At 38.0% G+C, this 14,712-nt stretch overlaps 2 protein-coding genes across 5 annotated transcripts in view; one reads left to right on the top strand and one right to left on the bottom strand.

Moving 5' to 3' along the window:
- The window catches only part of cep85l (centrosomal protein 85, like), a 144,955-nt gene that overhangs the window by 64,374 nt on the left and 65,869 nt on the right, over positions 1-14,712 (top strand). The gene's annotated exons all lie outside the window — the stretch shown is intronic.
- The window catches only part of pln (phospholamban), a 30,310-nt gene that overhangs the window by 8,786 nt on the left and 6,812 nt on the right, over positions 1-14,712 (bottom strand). For 3 of the 4 annotated variants that reach the window (XR_005632948.1, XR_005632947.1, XM_039747639.1), the window contains exon 2: positions 1,721-1,784. The gene's annotated coding sequence lies outside the window, so the exon portion shown is untranslated. Of the gene's footprint in view, positions 1-1,720; positions 1,785-2,053; positions 2,064-14,712 lie in introns of those variants that run through there. The other variant, XM_039747640.1, reaches the window with a different exon arrangement.

Here is a 14,712-nt window from a genome sequence, read left to right as displayed (position 1 = left end):
ATGCATGCAGCTCCTCCCAGAAACACTGCAACTTACAAGTTTGTAATTACCGTAATTTAAATACCTGCCTTTGAAGTCTTCTAAATTGGAAAAGAGGGCTTGTCATCTTTCCTAAGTTTGTAGAAATCAGATGTGAGTTCAGTCCTAAAGTCCATCTTAACATCCAGTCAGACTGGGTAGCATGCCCAGGCAGTCCATAGTGTGTTTTTTTTTTTTTTTGTTCATTTTTGAAGGCACTTGTTTTATCCATTTGCTTAAATCAGTGATGGCCTTTTGCTTAGTAGTGATGCCTGGTGTGTCTTGAAATGTTCAAAGATATCCGCCAGGTCCATGATTCCCCCAATCAATAATGTGGTTTCAACATGCACATCCCAGGTTTAATAGTTTTCCTTCTGTAAAACTGTTAATTACCTATTTACTTTTTATAATAGTTACAGTGCATAATCTTAGGGAAGTCTGCAAATTTCTGAATAAAACAAAAGCTGTACATGCTAATTTCCCAAAATCTTTAATTTTTACCTGTGTTTTTGATGTACTTTACAATGTTTACTACTTTATATAGAGTTGTATGATATTCTGGCACTATATGTTTAGTGTCTAATACCTCCCTGCTTAAAATATGTATTACAGTTCTGTTTGGTGCAGCTGCATTAAGTATTTGTTTTTTTCACAACTCTTAAATGTTTCCCTTTCATACGTGTGTCACCATCCTTTGTCACACCAACACAGAATACTGGCAAGGTCCCACTGTCTGCTGCTGTAAAAAATATATACTGCAGTTGTGGACTGCAGTTCTGGATGAAGGCTAGTCGGCATTAAAGAGATCTGTTTATGGAAGTCCATCCCATACTTATCACACATAAATGGCAGAATAGTCGTGTAAGTAACATCAATGGAATTATTAAGGTATAAAACAAAATGCAGACTTTTGAAGAGGCAATCGACAGTCTTTTTTATGCCTTCAGATGAACCGTGTAATTTTGGATGAACTGTGTCACTGGAGTGAAGATAAATTTTTTTTCCCCCTTTTTTCTGAAGCCTCAAAACACTTCTTCACATCACCATTAAAATTTGACTGGTTTTATAGTTTTCATATTAAAAAGTTTAGGTGGTTTTGTTTTGGTGCTGGTATCTAATATGTGAAATGTTTTTTTAACAAAGGGAACATGCATAGTTAATTAGTGGACTTGCACAAGTATATTACATTAATATATCCACAGTATGTAAACACGTTTGTGCCTTCTGATATATTGTACTGAAACATGTTAATGTTTATACTTTGTACTAATTATTATAATGTAGATTTTCTTTAATTAAGGACACAAGTCTTCTGGTAGCATATTCATTAGCACGTACAGTGGTATCCTGTTGCCAACTTTATCTATTTGGTCCACATTTGACCCTGAATTCCTGGGTCTTCCAGGGAAAAGTAATAAAGCCAGCAAGAGTGTAGAAGAATTGGGGTAGGCTGTTTGGAAGCAAGATGACCTTTCGTACTGAGACAATCTCATTATCAAATCTAGTGTAGTCTGTGTTCCTAGGACTTACTCAGAAAAGCTCCAGTCAAATAAATGGCTATATCTGTTTATAACAGGCCTTTTCAAATCTAATCATATTTTTTCAGTATCTAAAATTCTTATCTGCACCTGTTCTCAGAGAAAGTTTTCTGGTCAGATGTTTTCTGAAAACTACATTCAAATGCAGAGGGAAATAAACCCACCTGTTTCAGCTCTTTTTGTTTCCAGGTTTTGGTTCAAATGCTTCCTCTCTTCTAGATAGGCTTTCTACAATTTTTCAGGAAATAAAAGGCAGTTAATATACGTGGACAAAATTGTTGGTACCCTTCAGTCAATGAAAGAAAAACTCAAAATGGTCACAGAAATAACTTTAATCTGACAAAAGTAATAATAAATAAAAATTCTATGAAATTTAACCAATGAAAGTCAGACATTGATTTTCAACCATGCTTCAACAGAATTATTTAAAAAATAAACTCATGAAACAGGCCTGGACAAAATGATGGTACCCCTAACTTAATATTTTGTTGCACAACCTTTTGAGGCAATCACTGCAATCAAACGATTCCTGTAACTGTCAATGAGACTTCTGCACTTCTCAGCAGGTATTTTGGCCCACTCCTCATGAGCAAACTGCTCCAGTTGTCTCAGGTTTGAAGGGTGCCTTTTCCAGACGGCATGTTTCAGCTCTTTCCAAAGATGCTCAATAGGATTGAGGTCAGGGCTCATAGAAGGCCACTTTAGAATAGTCCAATGTTTTCCTCTTAGCCATTCTTGGGTGTTTTAGCTGTGTGTTTTGGGTCATTGTCCTGTTGCAAGACCCATGACCTGCGACTGAGACCAAGCTTTCTGACACTGGCCAGCACATTTCTCTCTAGAATCCCTTGATAGTCTTGAGATTTCATTGTACCCTGCACAGATTCAAGACACCCTGTGCCAGATGCAGCAAAGCAGCCCCAGAACATAACAGAGCCTCCTCCATGTTTCACAGAAGGGACAGTGTTCTTTTCTTGATATGCTTCATTTTTCCGTCTGTGAACATAGAGCTGATGTGCCTTGGCAAAAAGTTCAATTTTTGTCTCATCTGTCCATAGGACATTCTCCCAGAATCTTTGTGGCTTGTCCACATGTAGTTTGGCAAATTCCAGTCTGGCTTTTTTATGATTTGTTTTCAACAATGGTGTCCTCCTTGGTCGTCTCCCATGAAGTCCACTTTGGCTCAAACAACGACGGATGGTGCGATCTGACACTGATGTTCCTTGAGCTTGAAGTTCACCTTGGATCTCTTTAGAAGTTTTTCTGGGCTCTTTTGTTACCATTCGTATTATCCGTCTCTTTGATTTGTCATCAATTTTCCTCCTGCGGCCACGTCCAGGAGGTTGGCTACAGTCCCATGGATCTTAAATTTCTGAATAATATGTGCAACTGTAGTCACAGGAACATCAAGCTGCTTCGAGATGGTCTTATAGCCTTTACCTTTGACATGCTTGTCTATAATTTTCTTTCTAATCTCCTGAGACAACTCTTTCCTTCGCTTCCTCTGGTCCATGTTGAGTGTGGTACACACCATGTCACCAAACAACACAGTGACTACCTGGAGCCCTATATATAGGTCCACTGACTGATTACAAGATTGTAGACACCTGTGATGCTAATTAGTGGACACACCTTGGATTAACATGTCCCTTTGGTCACATTATTTTCAGTCTTTTCTAGGGGTACCATCATTTTTGTCCAGGCCTGTTTCATGAGTTTATTTTTTTAAATAATTCTGTTGAAGCATGGTTGAAAATCAATGTCTGACTTTCATTGGTTAAATTTCATAGAATTTTTATTTATTATTACTTTTGTCAGATTAAAGTTATTTCTGTGACCATTTTGAGTTTTTCTTTCATTGACTGAAGGGTACCAACAATTTTGTCCACTATGTGTATGCTATCTAGCACATTATACAAGTAGTACAATGGCCCCAGCATGTAACAATATGTTACTCTCTAAATACTGCTACCTCACAAACTGTCCTTATTCCCCGGATTTCCCTGACCCCATCAGATTTAATTTGCCTTTTACTTTTACACGCAGACAATTTCCTGTTAGATTGGCCCTGTGCCTTATTAATTGTCATTGCAAAGGGTAAACTTTCAAAAAGATATGCCTGTATCTGCCAAAACCAGTTTTCAGTCACAGACAATTGTATGTTGCTTTCTCCAGAGTTCCATCTTTTCATTCACTCACAGTTGTATCCTCAAACCCACCCCATTTGGACAACTGTGTCTTTCAGGAAGTGTTCACCCATCAATAAATAATTATGCGGCGTATACTACGCTGCGGGTCGGCTAGTTTACTGTATTACAAAACACTACATTTTAAATTTTTCATCTTAAAATATTGGGACAGTCCGTATTTGTATGGAGCTTGCATTGATTCTCTCCATGCACTCCATGTTCTCCCAAATCCCTAAGATTTAAAGTATTGGTCAATGGGTATCATTTAAAGTGCATAAGAGTATAAGGGTGTGCGCTTGTTTTTTTGTGATTGAGATTACAAGCCAAAATTTAGTTCCTACCTTGCATCCAGTGTTTCTTGTATAGGTTTGTGCTCTGCATGACTGTGCATTGTAGTAAATGGACTCTTTTCCAGCTGCTGCACTGCATAGCCATTGCTTCTCAAAAACACTTAACTGCTTATCAGTGAGCACAGATACAACACAATTTGTAAGATGCTAGATAACATACTATGTTCAACCTATTTTTTAGTTTATTTAGAATTCAGTGTAGTCGTCATCAATTAATTTATTATTATTTCCTACTCTTGCCTCAAATTTTAACTGCATACCATTCTCTCTTCCACTAGTGCAACGTTATGGAATGGCAATTAAGAGGTTAGGATATATATATATACACACACACACACACACACACACACTCACCTAAAGGATTACTAGGAACACCATACTAATGCGGTGTTTGACCCCCTTTCGCCTTCAGAACTGCCTTAATTCTACATGGCATTCATTGATTCAGCAAGGTGCTGAAAGCATTCTTTAGAAATGTTGGCCCATACTGATAGGATAGCATCTTGCAGTTGATGGAGATTTGTGGGATGCACATCCAGGGCACGAAGCTCCCGTTCCACCACATCCCAAAGATGCTCTATTGGGTTGAGATCTGGTGACGGTGGGGGCCATTTTAGTACAGTGAACTCATTGTCATGTGTAAGAAACCAATTTGAAATGATTCGAGCTTTGTGACATGGTGCATTATCCTGCTGGAAGTAGCCATCAGAGGATGGGTACATGGTGGTCATGAAGGGATGGACATGGTCAAAAACAATGCTCAGGTAGCCCGTGGCATTTAAATGATGCCCAATTGGCACTAAGGGGCCTAAAGTATGCTAAGAAAACATCCCCCATACCATTACATCACCACCACCAGCCTGCACAGTGGTAATAAGGCATGATGGATCCATGTTCTCATTCTGTTTACGCCAAATTTTGACTCTACCATTTGAATGTCTCAACAGAAATTGAGACTCCTCAGACCAGGCAACATTTTTCCAGTCTTCAACTGTCCAATTTTGGTGAGCTTGTGCAAATTGTAGCCTCTTTTTCCTATTTGTCGTGGAGATGAATGGTACCTGGTGGGGTCTTCTGCTGTTGTAGCCCATCCGCCTCAAGGTTGTGCGTGTTGTGGCTTTACAAATGCTTTGCTGCATACCTCGGTTGTAACGAGTGGTTATTTCAGACAAAGTTGCTCTTCTATCAGCTTAAATCAGTCGGCCCATTCTCCTCTGACCTCTAGCATCAATAAGGCATTTTTGCCCACAGGACTGCCGCATACTGGATGTTTTTCCCTTTTCACACCATTCTTTGTAAACCCTAGAAATGGTTGTGCGTGAAAATCCCAGTAACTGAGCAGATTGTGAAATACTCAGACCGGCCCATCTGGCACCAACAACCATGCCACGCTCAAAATTGCTTAAATCACCTTTCTTTCCAATTCTGACATTCAGTTTGGAGTTCAGGAGATTGCCTTGACCAGGACCACACCCCTAAATGCATTGAAGCAACTGCCATGTGATTGGTTGATTAGATAATTGCATTAATGAGAAATTGAACAGGTGTTCCTAATAATCCTTTAGGTGAGTGTGTGTGTGTGTGTGTGTATATATATATATATATATATATATATATATATATATATATATATATATATATTGGGGTTTGTATATTGTGGAATGAAATTTCGGTGAATAGGCAAAACAACATACTTTTAACATACACCATAACATTATGAACAATACAATGCAGTAAAACAAAAGAGGCAGGACTATAAAGCTCAAACAATGTTCAATATACATAATATGCATAATAAACTGCAGAGTGTAAAGTAGCAGTACATACAGTAATCCCTCCTCGATCGCGGGGGTTGCGTTCCAGAACCCCCCGCGATAGCTGAAAATCCGTGAAGTAGAAACCATATGCTTGTATGGTTATTTTTATACTGTATATTTTATGCCCTTAGAAACTCTCCCACACTGTTTATAAATATTCTCCGCACAGTTATACAGTAAACCCTCCTTTATCGTGGTTAATCCGCCCCAGACAGATAAATGAATTTCCACAAAGTAGGATTCTTTATTTATAAATCTAATATTTTCGCAGTTAGAGCATAGAAAACCTGTTTACGACCTTCTAAATACGTTTTTAACATTATTAGAGCCCTCTAGACATGAAATAACACCGTTTAGTCAAAAGTTTAAACTGTGCTCCATGACAAGACAGATATGACAGTTCTTTCTCACAATTAAAAGAATGCAAACATATCTTCCTCTTCAAAGGAGTGCGCGCGTCAGGAGCAGAGAGTGTCAGAGAGAGAGAGAAAAGTAAACAAGCAAAAATTAATAGGGCTGTTGGGCTTTTAAGTATGGGAAGCACCGCGATAAAGCAGCCGCAATGAAGGGATCAATGTGAAGGTAGTCTTTCAGCAAGCAAACAGCCTCTGTGCAAACAGCCCCTCTGCTCACACACACTCCCGTCAGGAGTAGAGAATGTCAGAGAGAGTGAGAGAGACAGAGAAAAGCAAACTAATCAAAAATCAATACGGGCTGTTGGAGCTTTGAAGTGTGCGAAGCACCGTGCGGAAAGCATATCGTATATCATTGAGGAGTTTTATTTAATACGTAATACGTGCTCTGATTGGGTAGCTTCTCAGCCATTCGCCAATAGCGTCCCTTGTATGAAATCAACTGGGCAAACAAACTGAGGAAGCATGTACCATAAATTAAAAGGCCCATTGTCCGCAGAAATCCGCGAACCAGTGAAAAATCCGTGATATATATTTAGATATGCTTACATTTAAAATCCGCGATAGAGGGAAGCCGCGAAAGTCGAAGCGCGATATAGCGAGGGATCACTGTAATTGGAAATATTTTATAGGGATATGGTACTGTGTGACATGTAGGAGTTGCGAAGTCTGACCGCTTAGGGAAGGTAGCTGTTATAGCACTTGATTGTTCTGGTCTTTATGTTGCCGAATCTTCTACCTGACGGCAGGAGGACAAACAGATCAAAGAATGGGAGACCGCTATGATCTTCTGAGCTGTCCTCAATACGCACTGCAGAATCTTGTATTTGTGAGCTTTGCTGTTTTCATACCACACAGTGATAGTTTGTCAGGATGCTCTTCACCTTTCCTCCTTAAAAGGTGGTAAAAATGAGGAATGGCAAGCCATTTTGCTTCAGTCTCTTTAGAAAAAAAAGCTGCTGTTGTGTATTCTTGACAACAGAGTTGGTGTTGATTGTTCAGGAGAGGTCATCAGAAATATACACACCAACAAACATATTGCTACTTGACTCTCTCCACTTGATGAGCAGTGAGGAATATTCAGGCGATGTTCTCCTGAAATTGGCAAGCATCTCTTTTGTCTTACTGACAATTAGGGACAGATTATTTTCAAATAACCCCCTCGCCATATGTTCAGACTCATCTCTGTAGGATGTGTCATTATGGTTGATGGGGGATGAGGCCCACCATGGTTGTACCATGCACAAACCTGACTGTGACATTTTGACTCCTTCTTGGCGCTGCAGTTGTGGGTGAGCAGCGTGAAAAATAGTGGGCTCAGCATGCAGCCTTATATAAATAAATATATGTATTTATTACTCTTGGGCACATAGTGTGTTGGTGATTCACAGTGAAGTTATTCATTTAAAATTGTGAGTGATTGGCTAATCGCTACAAGACTGTCAATAAACAAATACAATGCTGCACTAGATCATTTTCTTCCTGAAGGATAATGTGGAGCTAGAAACTGGTTGGTCAAATGAACTGAAGTGAAAGTTTCAACATAGCAGTTCTTTGCCAAAACAAATTGATCTATGCTTTATGCTAAAATGGACATTGTGGTATTTGATTATTTTGGAATTTGTTTTGGGTTTGCGTGTGTAGCACATTTGAGGAAGGGTAGTTGCCCAAAATGTTTCTTTGGTATGATATTTCTTTTCACACAAGTATGAACGGAAACAATGCCATTTGTCCCCCAAGTTTGGCATTTACATCTACAGTCCACTCCAAAGGTATTTCAACAGCAAGGCCAATTAATTTGCTTGTGCTTTGTACGGAGGACGTTTGTGATCAAAAGACGAATACGATGATTGGTATTTACACCTAGTTATACAACATAGAACATAGCACATTTTTTATTAAGCCACCCCATTTTTCAAGTGAGCAGAAGTATTGAACCATTAAGAAGCTGGAGTTGTAGTTAAAAAGGGTAGACCAACATGAAGACCAGAGAGCTGTCTGTAGAAGAAAAGCATCCTATTTTGAAGCTGAGAAAAGGGGAAAATCCATCAACGATATTTCAAATACATTGGATGTAGCCAGTACCACTTTGGAATGTCTTGCTTCTTTAGCTGTTGTTTACTTTTTAAAACTTGGCACTCCTTTTTGTTTAACAGTTTACGATAACATTGGGATATTGCAAACAACACTTAAGATGAAATTATTGTACCTACCAGAAAATTTTAAAAATTGTAAAATTATTTGTATACCAAGAAATAAAATAATTGCTAGGATACCTATCAACCGTGTTTATGGCACAGAAGTATATTGGTAGACATATTTAAGGGTATTTAATATATTAACATAATAAAGCACACCAAAGTGCACTAACATTTTTGTCTGTAATCTGTATAAATAGTTAATCCTTTTTAGAAAAGTAAAACCTAGATGATTTAGCATGAGGAGTGGACATGCAGCTCTTGCAAGTTAGGTCCATTAGCCTTTCCATGTTCAAACCCATTACCGTTACCACCTCATATCAGAAATTCTCAATAAATAAGCGATTTAAAAATATCCACTCTGATTGTTCTCTTAAGTGTAAAAGTTTAGATAAGATTTTAAAGTCTCTATCTGTCCAGCACCCCTCTCTGCAGCACTGGAAAACATTGCACCAAGTTATGCAACATGATTGTGTCCTATTCTGTAAATAACTGTTGACCTATGCTCTTTCAAGTCTAAGGAGCCTGGGAAAAAGCATGCGACTCTCCTCCCCATAAGAAAGTAATTGAGCACTTAAGAACTGAAAAAGTAATAGATTGTGCACAAACATAAATAACAAACACACTAGTGGAAGAATGGGATTTATTATGAAACAGTCATACTTGGCAGCTTACAGATTTGTTTATCTTTTCCCATTAACACCATGTCCCCCTACCAACACCCCTGTCTACTCTTTAAATAATAACAGAGTACTACTTGAATGATGATCTAAATCATAACATTATATTGAAGTATTAAACGATGGTTAAATTGTATAAAAAAATTAAATTTTTACATGTCAGCAACATGAATTTTTAGTAACTTCAGTATTTGTTGTCGTTGTGCTACTGCTTTAAGGAGGATATCCAAGTAGAATTTTATTGCACTGTGCACACACTTGGGTCTTGTATTTATTACACTTTTTGACGTTTCCGGTTAATAAAAAACTTTTAATAAGGAAACCTAAAGATTTTTTTTTGCCTGCCCAGAGTATACAGTCTCTAGCTACATTTTAATATGTGCAATAACTCATTAAAGTTTCATAATTACCCTTAGATATAAGGAAAGGAGGCTGATGTCTGCTGAATGTGTTGCAGGTCATGAAAGCACTCCTTACAGTGTCAATTTATTGAGAAAAGAATTTGGTCATAGCCATTTGATGATTTTCCTGAAACCTTTTTTTCCTTTTACTAAGTTATAACCTATCAATACAACATTAGACTCAAGGCACACACCAGCTCTAGGTAAATAAATACCATTACATGATAGGGCACATATATACACACCCCCTGTGTATGGAATATTTAAAGGTGACAGTGAGCAGTGACTGGGTTGAAAATGGGTCTCTGATGCCTTCACATAACAAAACCTTCGCTGTGCTCATATATTTTTATATGAATTGATTTGAATAAAAACTGAATTTTATCTATCTATCTATCTATCTATCTATCTATCTATCTATCTATCTATCTATCTATCTATCTATCTATCTATCTATCTATCTATCTATCTATCTATCTATCTATCTATCTATCGCTATACAGTGGGTACGGAAAGTATTCAGACCCCCTTCAATTTTTAACTCTTTGTTATATTGCAGCCATTTGCTAAAATCATTTAAAAAAAAATTTTCCCTCATTAATGTACACACAGTACCCCATATTGACAGACAAAAAAGAATTTTTAAAATTGTTGCAGATTTATTAAAAAAGAAAAACTGAAATATCACATGGTCCTAAGTATTCAGACCCTTTGCTCAGTATTTAGTAGAAGCACCCTTTTGAGCTAATACAGCCATGAGTCTTCTTGGGAAAGATGCAACAAGTTTTTCACACCTGGATTTGGGGATCCTCTGCCATTCCTCCTTGCAGATCCTCTCCAGTTCTGTCAGGTTGGATGGTAAACGTTGGTGGACGGCCATTTTTAGGTCTCTCCAGAGACACTTAATTGGGTTTAAGTCAGGGATCTGGCTGGGCCATTCAAGAACAGTCACAGAGTTGTTGTGAAGCCACTCCTTCGTTATTTTAGCTGTGTGCTTAGGGTCATTGTCTTGTTGGAAGGTAAACCTTCGGCCCAGTCTGAGGTCCTTAGCACTCTGGAGAAGGTTTTTGTCCAGGATATCCCTGTACTTGGCCGCATTCATCTTTCCCTCGATTGCAACCAGTCGTCCTGTCCCTGCAGCTGAAAAAACACCCCCACGGCATGATGCTGCCACCGTCATGCTTCACTGTGGGGACTGTATTGGACAAGTGATGAGCAGTGCCCAGTTGTCTCCACACACAGAACTTTTTGGCCTTAATTCTAAGCGGTGGAAGGTGAACCTCCACCCCAGTCTCAAGTCTTTTGTAGACTCCAAGAGGTTTTCTTCCAAGATTGCCCTGTATTTGGCTCCATCCATCTTCCCATCAACTCTGACCAGCTTTCCTGTCCCTGCTGAAGAGAAGCACCCCCAGAGCATGATGCTGCCACCACCATATTTGACAGTGGGGATGGTGTGTTCAGAGTGATGTGCAGTGTTAGTTTTCCGCCACACATAGCGTTTTGCATTTTGGCCAAAAAGTTCCATTTTGGTCTCATCTGACCAGAGCACCTTCTTCTACATGTTTGCTGTGTCCCCCACATGGCTTGTGGCAAACTGCAAACGGGACTTCTTATGGTTTTCTGTTAACAATGGCTTTCTTCTTGCCACTCTTCCATAAAGGCCAACTTTGTGCAGTGCACGACTAATAGTTGTCCTTTGGACAGATTCCCCCACCTGAGCTGTAGATCTCTGCAGCTCGTCCAGAGTCACCATGGGCCTCTTGGCTGCATTTCTGATCAGCGCTCTCCTTGTTCGGCCTGTGAGTTTAGGTGGATGGCCTTGTCTTGGTAGGTTTACAGTTGTGCCATACTCCTTCCATTTCTGAATGATCACTTGAACAGTGCTCCGTGGGATGTTCAAGGCTTTGGAAATCTTTTTGTAGCCTAAGCCTGCTTTAAATTTCTCAATAACTTTATCCCTGATCTGTCTGGTGTGTTCTTTGGACTTCATGGTGTTGTTGCTCCCAATATTCTCTTAGACAACCTCTGAGGCCGTCACAGAGCAGCTGTATTTGTACTGACATTAGATTGCACACAGGTGCACTCTTATTTAGTCATTAGCACTCATCAGGCAATGTCTATGGGCAACTGACTGCACTCAGACCAAAGGGGGCTGAATAATTACGCACACCCCACTTTGCAGTTATTTATTTGTAAAAAATGTTTGGAATGATGTATGATTTTCGTTCCACTTCTCAAGTGTAAACCACTTTGTATTGGTCTTTCACGTGGAATTCCAATGAAATTGATTCATATTTGTGGCTGTAATGTGACAAAATGTGGAAAAGTTCAAGGGGGCCGAATACTTTTGCAAGCCACTGTATATCTATAGCTATATCTCTCTATCTCTCTCTATATATAAAATCCTAAGCCTAAAAGTGCAACGATTTTGTGCAATGATTTTACGTCACTTTTTTGTCATGCTTTAAATTGGGCTTATTTTAAAACCTACATATATATGTTTGGTATCGTTTTCAGAATTTATCAAACTTTAATTTGATGTTGTTAAATTTTTAGATTCTTATTCCATTTTTAAATTATAAACTAAAAATTCCCGTGAGATGAGACTTTGTGCCAAAAGATTTAACCATACCCGGGGCTGGAAATAAAAGACAAAGAGTAAGACAACTGCTGTACAGGCTTTTAAATGTTTGAAGCGCCATGTGAAATGCAGATGCGTGGTAGCATTAGCAATCAGCAGCTGATCGAGCAAAGAGGAGGTAAAAAAAAAAAAAAAACTTATTTCTTTCCCATTGTATCACCGTTTAAGGGGCGATTTTGGAGGATCGACCACGTCTCCTTGGGGTGCATTCAGCCCCCCTCTTCACAACGTGAGTGGCAGAGATGCAAAGTGGCTGACGCATAGCACAGGGCAGGCAAGGGGTGTTGGCAAGCGAAGCGAGCAGGAGGGAACCTCCTAGTATATTATATATGTATTTATATATTTATTATCTTTCTAATTGAGGCTAGTGATTGTACCGGAATGCTGTTTTGCCCAAGTAAGGTTTTTTTTTTTCTTTTTCCCCTCTCTATTTTCACAATAAATAATTTGAGAGTTGCTGAACTCTGAATCATGCTTTGGTAAATTCTTGCCATTTTAGCACAATCTGACCTCTGACTCAAGTGTTGCACTCTGCTCGAGTAAGTGAATAAGCAGCAGGATTTGCACCAGAAGATGACAAGTTTGCATCCTGTCAATAAACAATTGTGTGCCTTCCAATATAGTGTACTGAAATGTGTTAATGTTTATATTTTATGCTAAATATTATATTATTATAGCCTTAATATATTTGCCTGCCTCAATATTGTGTACATTTACTGTGGGGGGGTTCTGACAAAACAGTATTGCAGTAGAGCTTAAGTTGCATCATGATTGTGCTCTTTTTCCTTACCGGCATTTCATTACCATGTCTACTTTGTGCCACAAGTGGTTAGAATTTTTTTGATCAAAAATATATTTTGAAGGTCACAATAATATTAGATAAAAATAGTCACATTATATTAGTTTATTTATTTATTTATTTATTTATATATTTTGTGCAAACATGAATTGAAAAGAGGTCATAGTGATCCTTCAAGAGCACTACCACAATTTACATTGTTATAAAAAGATCCTTTCTCGGTTCGCCTTTTTTTTTTTTTTTTTTTTTTTTTTTTTTTTTTTTGTTTCCTTTGTCGGGGTCATCAATTATTTTTGATAAAGCTTTGGACTCGGCAACTGTTCTCATCAGGTGACTGAGCAACTTTGAAGTTGCCAGCCAGAGACATGAGTCTTCTGTATGTCTATTGTGTGATCATAGTTATTTATAGTTCTGACCTTTTTTTAATAGACTCAAAGAGCCTGCAACCTGGGTACAACACTTAGTGTTTAGTGGTTGTAGGTATTTAGAATGAAGATTAAAGATGACATTATTCAGTTCTCTTTAAGACTTTCTTCTTCAGAAGAAGTCCTAGGCAGAACATTATTGAAAAATTCAAATTGTGAAAGCTTGCCCAGTGTTTTGTTTCTGTGATGAATTAACTACTTTAATAAGAGAGTGAAACAATTTTACAATGTGGTGTAATAGTCTAAAAATAAAGTGTGTTTGTGTCTAATTTAAGAAGTGTATTGTAAGAGAAAGAATCGGTGTGCAGCCTTTCTGTCTTACCCTGACCAGCAATAATACATTTTTGAAGGGACATGCTGATGCACTCCTCCCCAAACTTACACCCAAACAATTCTTTGTTACATCATAGCATTGCTATGAGCACAGATTGTTCTGGAAGCTGACCAAGTCAAGGATGAAAATTGACATATATGGAAGTTGCTGTGCTCTTTAATATATGGCAATCCTTACTGATCAGCAAGATACTGAGCTGCAGTGTAAAAGTTTTTTTTTTTTTTTGACAGGCAAACTAATAATAGCTAAAGAATCATTACTTCATTTACTCCACAGGCAGAATATATTTTCAGAAATTAAGTACTTTTCCACATCTGTTTTTTATTTAGTTTGTTATTAATGTTGACTTACTGCAGTTTTATCTTTTCTGTTTAAATATCTCTTAAAGCATTGTGACCTGTATCCGCCCTATTGGTAGATCCAATGAGCGCAAGCTAGAGACTTAACTATGGTATTCAGGAACTTGGGTTACACACTTGCATTGATTCATCCCAGATACATTGCTGAAATTGTGCTTGTGGGCCGAGGGGGCAATTGTAAAGATGGAAAAATTCTAATGGCTTTTGTAGTGGGCTGGAAAGCTTTTTTTTTATCTTGTGCTGTAGATAGGGAAGAACATAAGCAAGCATTTTAAATGAATAATAAATACAAGAAATGTGCAGCTGGCATGATTTAGGACTAAGTATTTTGACTATTTTTAAAGTCGCTGTAAAGGTTTTTTCATGGATATTTGTTTAACAATAGAAAAAAAAAATATTGGTATGAACATCTCATGATTTCAAAACTATTAAAACTTTTCCCCATTTCAATTGAAGTCGACATACATATTTATCTGATTCACAAAAGTAATTTAGAGAAAAAAGAACGTCAGAATATTAAATGTTCTGTAAAACAATAAAGCTTTATTAAATC

The sequence above is a fragment of the Polypterus senegalus genome, chromosome 3 (genome assembly GCF_016835505.1).
Source record: "Polypterus senegalus isolate Bchr_013 chromosome 3, ASM1683550v1, whole genome shotgun sequence".
Lineage (NCBI taxonomy): Eukaryota > Metazoa > Chordata > Cladistia > Polypteriformes > Polypteridae > Polypterus > Polypterus senegalus.
This window is presented reverse-complemented; position numbering and strand designations above follow the sequence as displayed.